This window comes from Protopterus annectens, chromosome 2.part0 (genome assembly GCF_019279795.1).
Source record: "Protopterus annectens isolate FY-2018-M chromosome 2.part0, PAN1.0, whole genome shotgun sequence".
Taxonomy (NCBI): Eukaryota; Metazoa; Chordata; order Ceratodontiformes; family Protopteridae; genus Protopterus; species Protopterus annectens.
Genome location: NC_056728.1, coordinates 1,969,120,849 through 1,969,134,785, shown reverse-complemented (window position 1 = coordinate 1,969,134,785; position 13,937 = coordinate 1,969,120,849). Strand labels below are relative to the sequence as shown.

The 13,937-nt window shown below is 40.4% G+C and overlaps 1 protein-coding gene across 1 annotated transcript in view; it reads left to right on the top strand.

Moving 5' to 3' along the window:
• Positions 1–13,937, top strand: part of KANSL1 (KAT8 regulatory NSL complex subunit 1) — a 1,638,220-nt gene that overhangs the window by 6,578 nt on the left and 1,617,705 nt on the right. The window lies entirely within an intron of this gene.

The following is a 13,937-nucleotide window of genomic DNA, read 5'->3' as shown; positions in this document are numbered from 1 at the left end:
TACATTTCCATTCAGTGATATCACAAAACTTCTGGTTCAGACCTTGTCATTAGTTCTTGTCCTCCAAGGGTGCAAAGTTAACCACAAGCTCAAATATAATGTGTTTTTTTTTTTTTTTTTTTTTTTTGTTCACTATCCACATCTAGCATATTACCATGACAGCAGTTAACACATCTGGGAGAGTAAGACTGACATCTGCGGCGCAAGATCCTTAAGGGTAGATAAGTCTACAAGTAGCCTACTCAGAGAAGCATGGTGATGGGTGTGTGCAGGATAGTTATTAAAACTCCTTGCTAGATGTCCTAGTTTGCTCTTGCGTTTTTCCTGTCTTTCCCTAAATTTTTACCAAGTCATAATCTGCTTTCCTGCATATGTGCCCAAACCACTGTAGTCTGTGCTGTCTGACTTTCTGTGCAGTTCAGCTCTTTGCAGGGATATACCCAGTCTGTCATGTGTTCTTCCTCAACTGCTGTGCTTTCACTGCCCAGATTTCTGTACTGTACAGTAATGCTGACAGCGTCACCGTTTTGTGCACCTCACTTTGCAATGACTTTGTAATTCTTCAGTTGAACATTCCCAGTGACAGTCCTTTTGGCTGTAGCTTCTCTAGCGTAGCCTTCACATTAATGCTTTCCTTTTAGTCTACCATGCCTTCCAGATACTTAAAACTGTTCTGTTCCCCCATTTTCCCTTCTGTTTCAGTTTTCTTCTTCTGATTCCCCCATTGGCTGCCATGACTGCTGTCTTGGCTGTAGTCTTTCACCCCGTGTGCCATCAGTTTTGTGTTCGTTTGCGTATCATTTGCTGAAATTCCCATTAGTCTACTTGTAATGCCACATGGTCTGTATACAGCAGATTTGTTCTGTCTTGTTCACTGATGTAGAAATATCACCAATGTGAACAGTGAGCACAGAGCTGATCCTGATGCAGACTCGTTCCAACTGGGATCTCCAGTGTGTCTGAACACTTGTTCGTACTTATTTGATTTTGTATACAGTCTACTAATTCTACTAGTGTTTCTAGGACTTCATATCCTCTCAGGACTGCTCAAGTCAGCTTTCTAGTTTAGTTTGGTTCAGAGAAACCGAATGACTGTTCCTTTCTGGAGCATCTGAATGCTGGCTGTGTTTTTTTTGTGTTTGAGAAGGAGAGAGCATGTACAGTCTTTCTGTTGGTATCTTATGAGACCCTGATGTATATTGGGGGCAGAGAGAAATTCAAAGTTGTAGCTATGGACAGAAACCACTCTGCCTACTGTCGGAGGCTGCAAAGGTTCTGTTGGGATTGTACTAAGAGGGTTTGCTGAACCGTTGCGGGAGGAAGATGTTTACTGCTAATTTCTTCTCTGGTTTTGCTTTGGCAGAACCCTGTGGTACTGTGTAATTGACTGCTCTAGCTAGTTTTCCGGACAGTGTTTTAGCCTTGACTTGATCCTGGGTGCCTGATTCGACTTTCACTATTTTAAAATTTAGTAATTGTATATTTGTCACTCTTCTAATTTGGCTGCATCATGCTGTATGCTGCCTGCATAGACCAGTGTGTTGTTTTTTATTGGTAGTTATGTCATTTTTAGTCGTACTGAAATACGATTACACTGGGTGAACTTGTATTGCTGAGGCTGCTGTGTAGGTGGGAAGTAAACTAGTGGATCATTGATAAGTGTAGTTTAACCCGCCTCAAATGCTCACATTAAAGCTTGTTTGAAGAAATTGGGTGAAAAGTAATTGGTTTTGTAGTTCTGGGGGTCATGTGTCAAGTTTGAAAGTTGTTGCTGATCAGTGACTATATATAGGTAGTTTTGAGTAGTGAAGAGTTTTAACAGATGTGAAGGGGCCTACTGATGCTGCTGTTTTGTTTGTAATGTGGTTTACAGTATGCTTAGATAATGCAAGTGTTAACATTGAGGTTTGTGTACTTCTCTGTGGGATGGTGCAACATGTTCTGTTTTGGGTTTACGTGGTTGAACCTAGAGTAGATTTTAATTTCAAACTGAAATTCTGTGGTACCACTAATAGGCAAGAGTATTCCAAACCAAGTTTAGGGCTTTTGTTGCTTACATCACATGGAACTTAAGAACTAAATCTGTTATTAGTGCTGCTTTTATGCATGATTAAAATCACATGATACAATGTTAGACCCAACCTACCAATTAAAAGTAAATTAGAGTGAAACCCTACACAAAAAGCATGAAATACTATGATACTGCATAATTTCATTCTTGTGTACGGTTTCACTTAGTAATCGGTTTTAACATCACCGCAGTTCCAGGGGCCGCTCCTTTAGAAGTCTGGGGATCTGAGAGAGTCAGTAGCAGGAACCAAAGTGGGGAGGGTCAACATGTGAGCGAGAATTACGTTCAGCAAGGAGCCAAACCCAAATAGAATTACAACAAACAAGACAATTATCGTCCGCAATGGAATTGGCTAGAAGAACAGATGAAATCTATGCCCAACGAAAACTGCAAATAGTAAACATTTTAATTTGTTTAATTATTCAGATAAAACAGTTAGTGAAACTCATGCTAATGTGTTGGCTAAATGACTTTCCTTTGTTCTAGCAAGAAGGGCGAACTTGGTAGAGAATTTTAGTTTTGAAATTGTGTGTAAGGAAATTAAATCTAGCATTATGGCTTCTTGAAAACAGTATCAGTAGTATGCTGGTTAAGCCGTCCAATTTGTTTCAATCCCCCCTTGAATGTTCAAACGCAAATGTTTGAGCATGATATAAGATGCATTTGGTCAAAACTAAGTGAAAAATGCTTTACCTTATCTAAGACTGAAGTTAATGCTAAATGATGTGTAATGATTTCTTCTGTTAGTCATGAAGCCAGAGTGGGAGGGGGGGCTGGCTAAAGTATGTTGAGTGAAGAAGCTTGTATTGCATGTTCTTTAAGTGAAATTAATAGGGCTTACAACTGTAAAGAGAGCTGCCTTTATGACACTTTGATGGAAGGGAGTTGGCCATAAGTGACTATATGTATAATGATGAACCAATTGTAGCAGGGATATCTGATGTCCCGAAATTACATAATGTAGATCTTCCCTTTAGGCTTATTGTAGATGCTACCTAGGTCTAAAACTTGTATAGCAAGATATGTAGACTAGAGTAGTGTTAGAGTAAGTCAAATTTGTAAAGATTCATGGCATTTTTTTAGGCTTAATCGAGTTTAATGAAAATGTAATTTTTTCACTGTTGTGAATATTTGTGTTTCAGTAATACCGCATACACTTGGGTTGCAGTGGTTTGAATGGTGAAACAAGATAGCGGAAATGGGTACAGATAAAATGTTGGTATTAAATCATATTTTGACCAGCAGCATTTTAGGCAAGCTACGGGAGTAGCTAGGGGTGCTGTCTTTGCAAATATGATCATGGCCTACTGTTGGAAAATTTATTTATGTGAATTTAGTAACTCCTGGTCAGATTGTTTTCTGGATGACCTTTCTATTTTTGTGAGGAGACACTACTGCTAAATTAAGTAAATGTTTTGGAATTAGTCAATAATACTGTGACATTTTTGAAGTTTGATTATTCTATAATTAAGTAGATGTGGAAATAAGAGTACATGCTAGATTTCTACTATTTATAGACTCTACTTTCTATTACCTCCACCTTCATAGTTGGCATCCTATGCACCAGGAAAAGGCTGTAGTACAAGTGCAGCTAGTAAGATTGGCAAGAATGATGTCGGAATTAGATGCTCCTCCTTGTAGGGTGTGAGGTATTGTTGGATATGTTTCCTAAGAGAGGGTACCTCCAGGATTTTTTAATGGAAACTAGGGACGAAGTAGTGATCAAGAGAACACACTGTATTGTCCTATACTGAGTGCAAGCAGTAATGTACATAATGTGTACCAAAACAATACTAGAACTTTAAAGAGCCCCCAACATTCAACTAGTAAAGCCACAGGTGATAAAAGAACCGAGAGATCTTTCAAATAGATAATACAGTTCTGAAGAAAGTAAGTAATAAACCCGTGCTAGTTTAAGAAAGATAGGTCACTGAAAACATTACTGGAGAGTTCTAGGAAAAAATCAACAAGTTAGCAGCAGACCCCTACGAATGTTTGCGTGGCCATTGCACACCAATGCAAAAACATTCTGGTAACTAGTAGTGTCATTATTGGAAGTAAAGAATATTTTGTTACAAGGCATTATAGTTGAGTCAAAAAAATGTGGTGTATGGAGCTTTATGTTCTCAGTGTCCTGCTTTTAACGTAGGAATACCCCAGAAGATGCTCATTCAAATTTATGAATACATGCAAAACGTACAAAAATTGAAGACTACAAATGCCCTTTTTAGACGCACAAAAGAAAATAGACTATGGTTTTGCTTTTGTAGTTATGGAGTAACTAACAAAAGACAAAATAGGTTTTGTTTTAGAAGATCTTAATAAATGTGAAATTAAAATGGTAAGTTTAGTTAATGCAGTGTGGTTCCCACATTTGAGTAATTTAATGGCTATTAATTCTGTTTTAAAGATGTGCTATGATGCCACATAGTTTATTTTTATCTTTTTTTGTGTATGGTTTCACTTTGTAATTAGTGTTAATTGGTAGGTTGGGTCTAACATTGTATCATGTAGTTTTAATTGTTTAAAAAGTGTCATTTAACAGATTTAGTTGAAGTTCCATGTTAAGTACAGAACCAAAGTGCTAAACGTGCTTCTAAAATTTTAAGTTTAGAATACTGTTGCCTCCTGTTCGTACTACAGAACTTTAGTTTGTGTTTCTGTGAAGTATTCAATTTTACCAGATTTCCATTTTAGCTGTTGCCACTTAAGTAATTGTGGATTCCCGGATTTTTTTGTTGTAGATATAAGAAAAAAAAAAACTACTAACTCTTGGGCATTAGCCCTATACAGATCTTTATATAATAATTTATGACTTGAGCAAATAGACATTTATGTAAAATAAATCATAAGTTTACATTATTCATTAAATATATTTTTCTATACAATATAATCAATCCAGTGTTATGTAAATTGTTCAGTTCCTGTCCTCTTAAACCTCAGTCTTCCTCCAAAACATTTTTCTGCATGTACTACACCCGCAGTTTCCATTTTTGTATGTAATTTGCTCCTATTCTTTTTTTTAAAGATGGCAGGTCCTGTTCTTTTATCTCTAACAAATATTAACTACTTCAAGTACAGTTTTTTAGATTTTGAGGTTTTGATTTCCATTTTCTAGTAATTGCTTTTTTGGCAGCCACCGCAATTAAACTTGACAAGGCCTTACTATGTCTAGGTAATCCTGTATCCTAACTCAAAAATAGTTTCCTTAGTAACATTTATTTGCTTGCTCAGTATTTCTGATGTAGTACTCTGTAGGGATTTTTTAAGGTCTGCCAACTCCTTGCATTCAAACATATGCTCCTAGCTACCACTTTCTTCCCTATCGCACCACCAAAATCTGGCCATCTGCATGCTTGGGGGTAAACTATTCCAAGCTAAAATCGTAAATATTCTAGACCTTGTTACATATTTGGGAGCCATGCCTATGTCCTACCATTGTTCTTTGTGATTTGCTCCTCTCTCTCTAGTCTGTTCTGTCCTCCTCTAATTTCTGTAGTTATGCATTATTTTATATACCCTGTAGCTTTTGTTGTAGATTCAACGAAAAACTCAGTGTAGGTCTTTCGCTTAGATTCTCCTCTCTTCCCATTTGTCTATCTATCAATACCTGATAAGAAAGGCAGTTTCTAGCCTTCAGTCCAAATATCTTTTTGGCCTCTTCCTTTTTCTGTTACTTTTCCCTCTTTCCAATACGTTGGGTACTTTGCCAGCTTCCTCTTGTAAATTCCATCCCTCTCTTGTCTGTTCTTTGTACCCCTAAATGTATTCATTCACATCGCAAGAATATCCTTTCTGCAATACCATGTTTGCTTAGTTTTAGAATACTTTCTACTACTTTATAATCTGTATGACTGTTCCTCTTGCTCTGCTTCCAACCCCCCCCCCCCCATTCACCACGTCATCCCTTTTCATTTTGAATTGTAGCTTTCTGATTGTGTCTCGTACGAGCCTTTCATAGTTTCATAGTATAGTACTAGGCTATCTGCCCTAGGGCATTTATAAGCCTAGCCAAAGTGTATGTGACTTTCGCCACCCCATGTAATGATACAAAAGTGTACAATTTTAAATTAAATTTAGTTTACTGTGCCTCTATCTAGCAATGACACAGAGATGACCCCCGGGGTAAATCTACGATCACCCATCCATTCGTCCAGATTACTCTTGAAGAGAGTCAGTGAGGGGCTCTGTCTAACATGGACAGGTAACCTGTTCCAGAGTGCGGGAAGCCTCTGGGTTATGAATCTGTCCCTCCAGCATGTCCTATTCATATTTGTGCTGAGGTTTAGATCGTTAGCTCTCGTGGCTCTGATGGATTTGGGTTTTTTGAGGTGGCGCGTGTCCATTAATTCTGGATTGGACATGGCCTTGTATGTAAGGCACAGATCACCTCTGAGCAGGTGGTATGCTACTGAATAGAGCTGGAGCTTTTTCAGTCTGGCAGCATATGACATATGCTGGAGACCCTTGATCCTCTTGGTAAGGTACTTTTGGGGTCTCTCCAGCTGCTGCAGGTGCCGGGTGAGGTACATACCAAATGGGGCATTGTACTCAATCATAGGCCTGATAAGGGAGGAATATAAGGGTACAATGACATCCTTTGATCTGGATGTGAATCTCTTCATGATAAGGTGGGCAAGGTAGAAGGTCTTTCTAACCACTTTGGCGACGTGGGTGTCAAATGAGAGGTCACTGTCAACTTGGGTCCCCAGGTCTCTGATTACTTTTTCTGTACTTAATGGATTACCACCTATGTGGTAATTTGTGGGTACTTTGTTTTTTCCAAAGGGGATGACTATACATTTTTTGGCATTTAGTTTAAGGCCATGGTTCTGGCACCAGTCGTCTGTTTCTGTGAGGCCCTTCTGGAGGATGCATGTGTCAGCTGGTGTGTCGACTATGGCGCCTAGTTTGCAGTAGTCTGCAAACTTTCAGCCACAACCCCCCTATGTTTGCCTGCACATCTGAGAAATTAAATGCCGAACAAGAGGGGTCCCAAGGCAGAGCCCTGTGGGACTCCACTTGTGACTGGCTTAGAGTCTGACATAGCTCCAGCTATTCTGACTTTGTGGGTTCTGTCCTTTAGCCAGTTTGCAACCCATCTTGTAACAAACGGGTTTACATTTAAGCTGTTGAGCTTGTCTATGATGCCTGAATGGGGTATTGTGTCGAAGGCTTTTGCCAGATCCAGGTAGGCTGTATGAACTGCTTACTGCTTTGCCTTCATCGATGGCTCTAGTGACTGTTTCAAAAAAGTCCACCGGGTTTAAAAGACGGGATCTGCCTTTTACAAAGCCGAACTGGGTAGGGTCAATTGTCTGTAGGTCCCCGATGTCTTTGTTTATGAGATCCATAATGATCCTTCCATAGCTTTGCAGACCAGGCTGGTCAAGCTTATGGAGCGGTAGTTTCCGGGATCTGTAGAGGTGCCACCTTTGTGGAGTGGGACCACTGTAGTTGTACGCCAGTGCTCAGGGACGTATCCTGTAGCAAGGCTAAGATTAAACAGCGTTCTTATGTGTGGGTTTAGCTCCTCTAGGAGTTCACACAGCTTGCAACCCGGGACACCGTCGGGTCCCATGGATGCTGTATTTTTAGCTTTGCTGAGGGCAGCTCTCACCTGGACATCTGAGATTTCAGGGAGGTTGCATTCAGCTGAGAGATTTATTTCGCCTTTTGGGGGGAGAGGGAGGGGAGAAATTTGCACTGAACCTGTCTGTGCCAGTATGTTGGCAATATCTGTGGGTTCAGTGTATTTTTTGCCGTTATGAACCAACTCTGCGCATATCTGAGTGTTTCCGCCCAGGTTTCTAACATAACTGAAGAAGGCCTTGTGATTGTCTTTAGTGTCCTTAGCGATTTTTCTCTCTAAGTTGGCCTTTGATGATTTTATTAGTGAATGTAGTTTTTTGCTAGTGCTGATCAGAGATGCCTTCCCTTTATGGGATTTTGCTCTGTCTTGCAGTAGCTTCCTTCTCTTGTTATAAAGTTTGTTTATGGTTGGGGTCCACCTGATAGGATGCCTGCCTTTGGTGGAAAGGGTCTTGGTTTTATTTGGGATTGCATGATCCATGCATTCTTGGATATGCCCGTAGAAAGCATTTGTGAAGGATTCAGCAGTGTGGGATGTGGTTTCCACTGGCCCAGGGGGCTTGAAGGATACCATTTCAGTCCTAAGGAGTGTAAAGTTGGCTTTTGAGAAGTTTCTCACTGTGGTCTTTTGTGCTGGGGGTGGAGGTGGGATATGAATATCTAGGGTTATTAGTTTATGGTCTGATCTCACTAGTGAGGGGTATACTTCCAGTGTTGAGCATTTTGTCCCCATGTTTGTGATGATCAGGTCAAGTATATTATTTCCCCTTGTGGGGGAGGTGACTAGTTGTTCCATCGCATTTGAGTTGATGAATTCCAGGAACCTTTGGGCTAGGGTGTTGGGGCTTGAGTAATGCACCCAGTCTGTTTGGGTAGTTGAAGTCTCCCAATATGATGGTATTTGGTGAGACATTCATATCCTCCAGTGTCTTCAGGAAGGCTGAATGGAGTTCCTGAGATTGCGAGGGTGGTCTGTAGCATGCTACAAGTTGTATAGCAGTTTTGCCTACGGTTAGTTGCACATGGATGGTCTCTGATGCTTCGTGCGTTGCCACTAACCTGGAGGTGTGGATGTCTTTAATGAATATGGACACTCCCCCTCCTTTTGTGGTTCGGCCCAGGTTTTGGGGCCGAAAAGCATGATACGAGGTATAACCTGGTAGGGCTGGGGTGCTCTCAGGAGCCTTGAACCAGGTTTTAGTTACTGCACAGACATCGATGCTCTCCATACTGAGGAGTGCTTCGAGAGCCTGCATCTTGAGATTTAGACTTCTGGCGTTGAGCAGTATTACCCTTAGTTTTTTTCCTTTATTGTTTTCTAAGGTGGTGGGTTTGTCTTTTGAGCCTTGCCTGAAAAAGGCACTATGGGGGTGGCAAGAGCCTTGGCCAATATCCGGAAGCCCAGTGGTGACAGGTACTGTGCAGCTCTAGGATAAACTGATTTGAAGGGATATTTTAAACTACCATGTTTTATTAGAAGGATCACCTTGTCCCACTTGACTCTTGCCCTTTCCCCTCCCATATAAAATCTTTCAGCTCTCTATCCACAACTTTTCTGACTTTTAAAAAAAAAAATACCCGACCCATTTATAAAACTAATGGGACTAAACATTTTTGCTGCTTGTATCTTGCTGTCCATGTACAGAGTTTCGCATTTATGGTATTTTGTTTGGTTTCTTCCCATATATCCGTAGCTGCCATAATAAAATTCTTTTAACCCATGCTCCTAAATACTTTCATCGTGTACCCACAAATATGGGTATTGTTGAACCAGTTCATGTGTGGGTACATAGGTGGGTACTAGGCTATTGGCCTTGTGGTCTATATAAGCCTAGCCAAGCGGTACCCTGGCTTTTTCCACCCAAGAGAATTATTTTCCTGTGCCCCTGTCAAGCAGAGCCACAAAAGTGATCCCTGGGGTGAATTTCCTATCTCCCATCCAATCATCAACATTTTTCTTGAGTGCTAATAAGGAGCTTAGTTTAATATAGGTAGTTTGTTCCAGAGTGTGGGAAGTCTCTGGGACAGGTATCTATCCCTCCAGCATGTTCTGTTTGTTGTGACAAGGTTTAGGTCCAACAGCTCTGGGTTTGACATAGCTTTGTATGTTAGGCAGAGATCGCCTCTGAGTAGGCGATGTGTGACAGAGTAAAGCTGGAGTTTTTTGACACTGTCTGCGTAGGGCATCTGTTTGAGGCCGGTAATACTCTGTGATGTATTTCTGTGGCCTTTCCAGTTGTAGATGTCTTGAGGTACATACCCAAAGGGGCGTTGTACTCTATAATGGGGCTAATGAGTGATGAGTAGAGGGGAACGATGACATCTCTCTTCCTGGATGAGAAACCTTTTGTGATGAGGTGTGCCACGTAGAAGGATTTCCTGACTACCGTGGCAATGTGATTATCAAAGGAGAGACTACTGTCCACCTGTGTCCCAAGGTCTCTTATCACACTTTCAGTGTTAAGTAGACTACTGCCTGTGTGGTAGCTCATGGCTACAGACTTTTTACCAAAAGGGATGACCATGCACTTTTTGGCATTGAGCTTGAGGCCATGGCTTTGACACCAGGCATCTGTCTCAGTGAGGCCCATTTTGTTAGGATGTCCACATCGTTGGAAGTTTTGATTTTGGCTCCTAGTTTACAGTCATCTGTGTACTTTGTTAGCCAAAGACCTTTTGTGTTAGCCTGTACTTCAGAGGAGTAAATACCAAACAGGAGAGGACCTAGGACTGAACCCTGTGGTACTCCACTTGTCACTTGTCTGAAGTTGGATTTAGTCTGCTACTTTCACAGTGTGGGTTCTGTTAGTGAGCCAGTTGGCAACCCATCTTGTGACTGATTTATACCTAGTTAAGTGAGTTTATCTACAATTCCAGAGTGGGGGATGGTGTCGGAAGCCTTGGTGAGATCTTACCCTCATCTAGAGTTTGGTGACCACTTCAAAGAATTCTATCAAGTTTAGGAGACCTGATCTACCTTTTACAAACCCAAACTGGGTAGGGTCCAGAGTTTGGAGATTACCAATGTCATTGTTTATAAGTTCATGGTCTTGCAGACCAGGCTTGTCAGGCTAATGGGGCTGTAGTTCCCAGGCCCCATGGTGGCTCCCCCTTTGTGGAGTGGGATGACCATTGCTGTGCGCCATTCCGTGGGCACAAAGCCTGAGGTGAGGCTATGATTGAACATGGTACTTGGGTGGGGTGCCAGTTCGTTCTGTAGTTCATGTAGAACATAGCCTGGGATGTCCGGTCCCATGGATGCTGTGCTAACCCCCTAAAAGCTGAAAGACGCAACATCATTCCATTTCTTGTTTGGTGATTGCTTGTCTTGTAATACATAGGAGTGACCTAAATTTTGTATAGCGCAGTCCATTGCTCTTAATAAAGAAGCGTATGTAACCCAGTGTAGAGAATGTAATAAGCCTGTGTAATGTAGTGGAAGTTGACTGGCAGGTATTGAAGATGTGAGCGGTAAACATTTGTTTTGACACCTGTCGATTTGACTGGTTGTATGTGCTTTAGGAGAGTGTCCCAGGCTTCACAGGGAATACTGAAGAGGAATGAACTGGATGATAAGTGTGTGCCATTTCAGATTGGTGAAGGGGAAATTAAGTATGCTGCAGTGCATAGAGATACGGTATGTTAGTGGCTGCCTGGTATAAATGTACTGAAGATGTCTCAAAATGGCACTGGGTGTACTTAATGTTTTACAGGTTTGGGTTTGTTTCAAGGTACTGGATAGCAAGTGTTAGTGTAGTTCTAAACTACTTTTCTGTGATGGGTTCTTGGTGCATTTCTTAGTACTAAAACTAAAGTGCGGTGGTAACGTGTTTTGCTTTTTGCAGCATACTTTGGTTTGCCTGCTAGTGATGCATTATTTTGCCGCAATCTTATAGTTGGGTTTATTTTAGTCTCCACATGCGATTTTTGGAAATGCAACTCTTACGTAGTGCGTTGTTTTCTACTAATGGATATGTTGGGACCAGTTGCTCTTTGTAGTCTTCATTTGAAGTTAAGATGGGCTTGCTGCTGAACGTGACAAACATGTGTCTCTGTTTGTCCCAAAAGTGTGGTGCTGAGCTGTATTGGGTGGTGGTTACTCTTGTTATAGTAGACAGGAAGGTGTTCCATTTTTGTGGATAAATGTATTCTGGACTGATGACATAAGGTTGTATTTTAATTTCTTGCAGTCTAGTCATTTTGGTTGGTGGTTGTGGGATCTTTGCATTACTTGGTAAACTTTTTTTTATTTTGAATTAGATGATGTCTGGGTAATTTGTGATTTTTAAGGATTCCGTGACAATTTATATCTGCCTATTCTTTAACATCCCCGTTCTCACCCTTTATTATATACATTTTTTATCTGATGTTTGGTGCATTAACCTTGTGATGTTTTTGTTTTAATAGCAGTACATTTTTTCTGCACAGCTGTTTATAAATATTTTGTTTATGTACATCTAGTGTTACTATTTCAAAACCTTAGTTCACCTAATTTTGGAATTTAATTTTTAACTGAATTTCTAGATTAGTATGGCACTTGTTGTGTGTGCCGAGGTACATATGTGCTAATAATGATCTTGAAGTTACAGGCAGCCAGAGGAGACTGCAGTTTTAAGACATCAAGGCTACCTTTTCAGAAATGCCATTAAGATTGTCTTGGTGGACGTGTACTGCCTGTTAAGATTTGTGTCTCAGTCACTGAATCCCCCCCAACACGCATGCATAACCTATCTGGACCTGTGGGTGTGGCCAGCCATATAATGTCAATTTAGGTGTCTATGAAAAGGTTACTTCTTGCATTTTTGTTTGCTTCCTAATATATTGCTTTTGTTAGCTGCCTTCTAAGTTGGTGGTATACAGGAACAATCCTTAAAATTAGTAAATAAAATGTGTTCAGTAGATTGCTGGTGAGCCAGAAATAGAGGGATCCTAAAGTTAGGAATAATTCCAGATCTAAATGTTATCAGTTTTTCACATTTTTTAACTCTCCATGGTTCATCTTGCATGTCTTGTGTAATCTTTTGCACTTGAAGATGGTTTGCTTCATTTGAAGATAGTTTATATTACTTTTTTTTTTTTGCCTCTGGGTATGAGGTTGTTGCTGTCATTTCTGAATCCTGTACTTTGACTTGCTTGCCCAAGGATTTAAATGAATTGGTGGCAGCACACCTGCTTGTTATCCAGTCACATGTTGTGCTCCTGGAGCTGGACAACGGGAACCTTTTTGTGGTCTTCGGTCGTTGCTGTCAGACACTGTACTGACGTTAACCAGGCCAAATCACAGTAAATGTCACTTAGCTGCTTTGCCTGTAATGTGGGCATAAATTTCACAATATATTTTGCCCCCCCCCCCCCCCCAAAAAAAAAAAAAAAAAAAAACTGCCTGTAGCCTCATGGCATCTGGAAGACACCATTGTTTCAGTCCATAACCTCAGCTCTTTCATTTTATGGTGAATGCTGTTAATTTTATTGACAAAGCTTCTCAAACCGTACAGTGGTTGCTCCAGATTTAGTGTCACGTTAATTAGTATGCGTACAGACAAAAATGGGCACCTCTTTGTGTTTTGTTACTTTTCTTTCCCAAGTTAGTGCATGAGAAACAAATGTGGAAATCGAGGAGAGAGGAAGAATGGGAAAGATAATGTAATTTAACACCTAAAGGTCTCATGGCTTATGCACCACACCTGGCTAATTCCCTTGAACTGTCCTTGTCCACTCTATCCTAGCCTGCTCTAAAATGGCTAATTGCCAAGTAAGTTTCTAAGTCTTGTAGATTATTATGTTTACTTGGCTACATGCACTATACTGTACTTTCCTCAACTTTATGAAAGTTCACATTACCAATGTCCTAAAATACTGTGGACCTACACCTGTTTTGTAAATACTAGTTTTAATTTACCTTTGAATGGTTTTTCACATTGTGTTGCCCATATAGAGATTGTAGTGCTTGGATGATAACTTTTCATGTGTATTTTATCAATTTGTTTTTTTACCAGTGTATTCAAAGTGTTTCACCTTGTTATACTGAAATGATTCATCACACTAAGCTTTCTATCTTGTGGAGCTTTTCTCCTTTTTGCTTCTGTTTAGCATAGCAAAGCTTTTTAAATTATAAGAATAGCATAAATGTGCATTGAGATGTTTTAGAATATTATGAAGGTTCTTAATTGAAGCCTTGAAAAAAAGGTAGTCTAAGTCTCTCAAAAGAACTTCAGATGTGGGTTTTCTTTTAATATTCTGAATTGGCTGGCTGTGGCCTTTTGAGAGGGAAGGA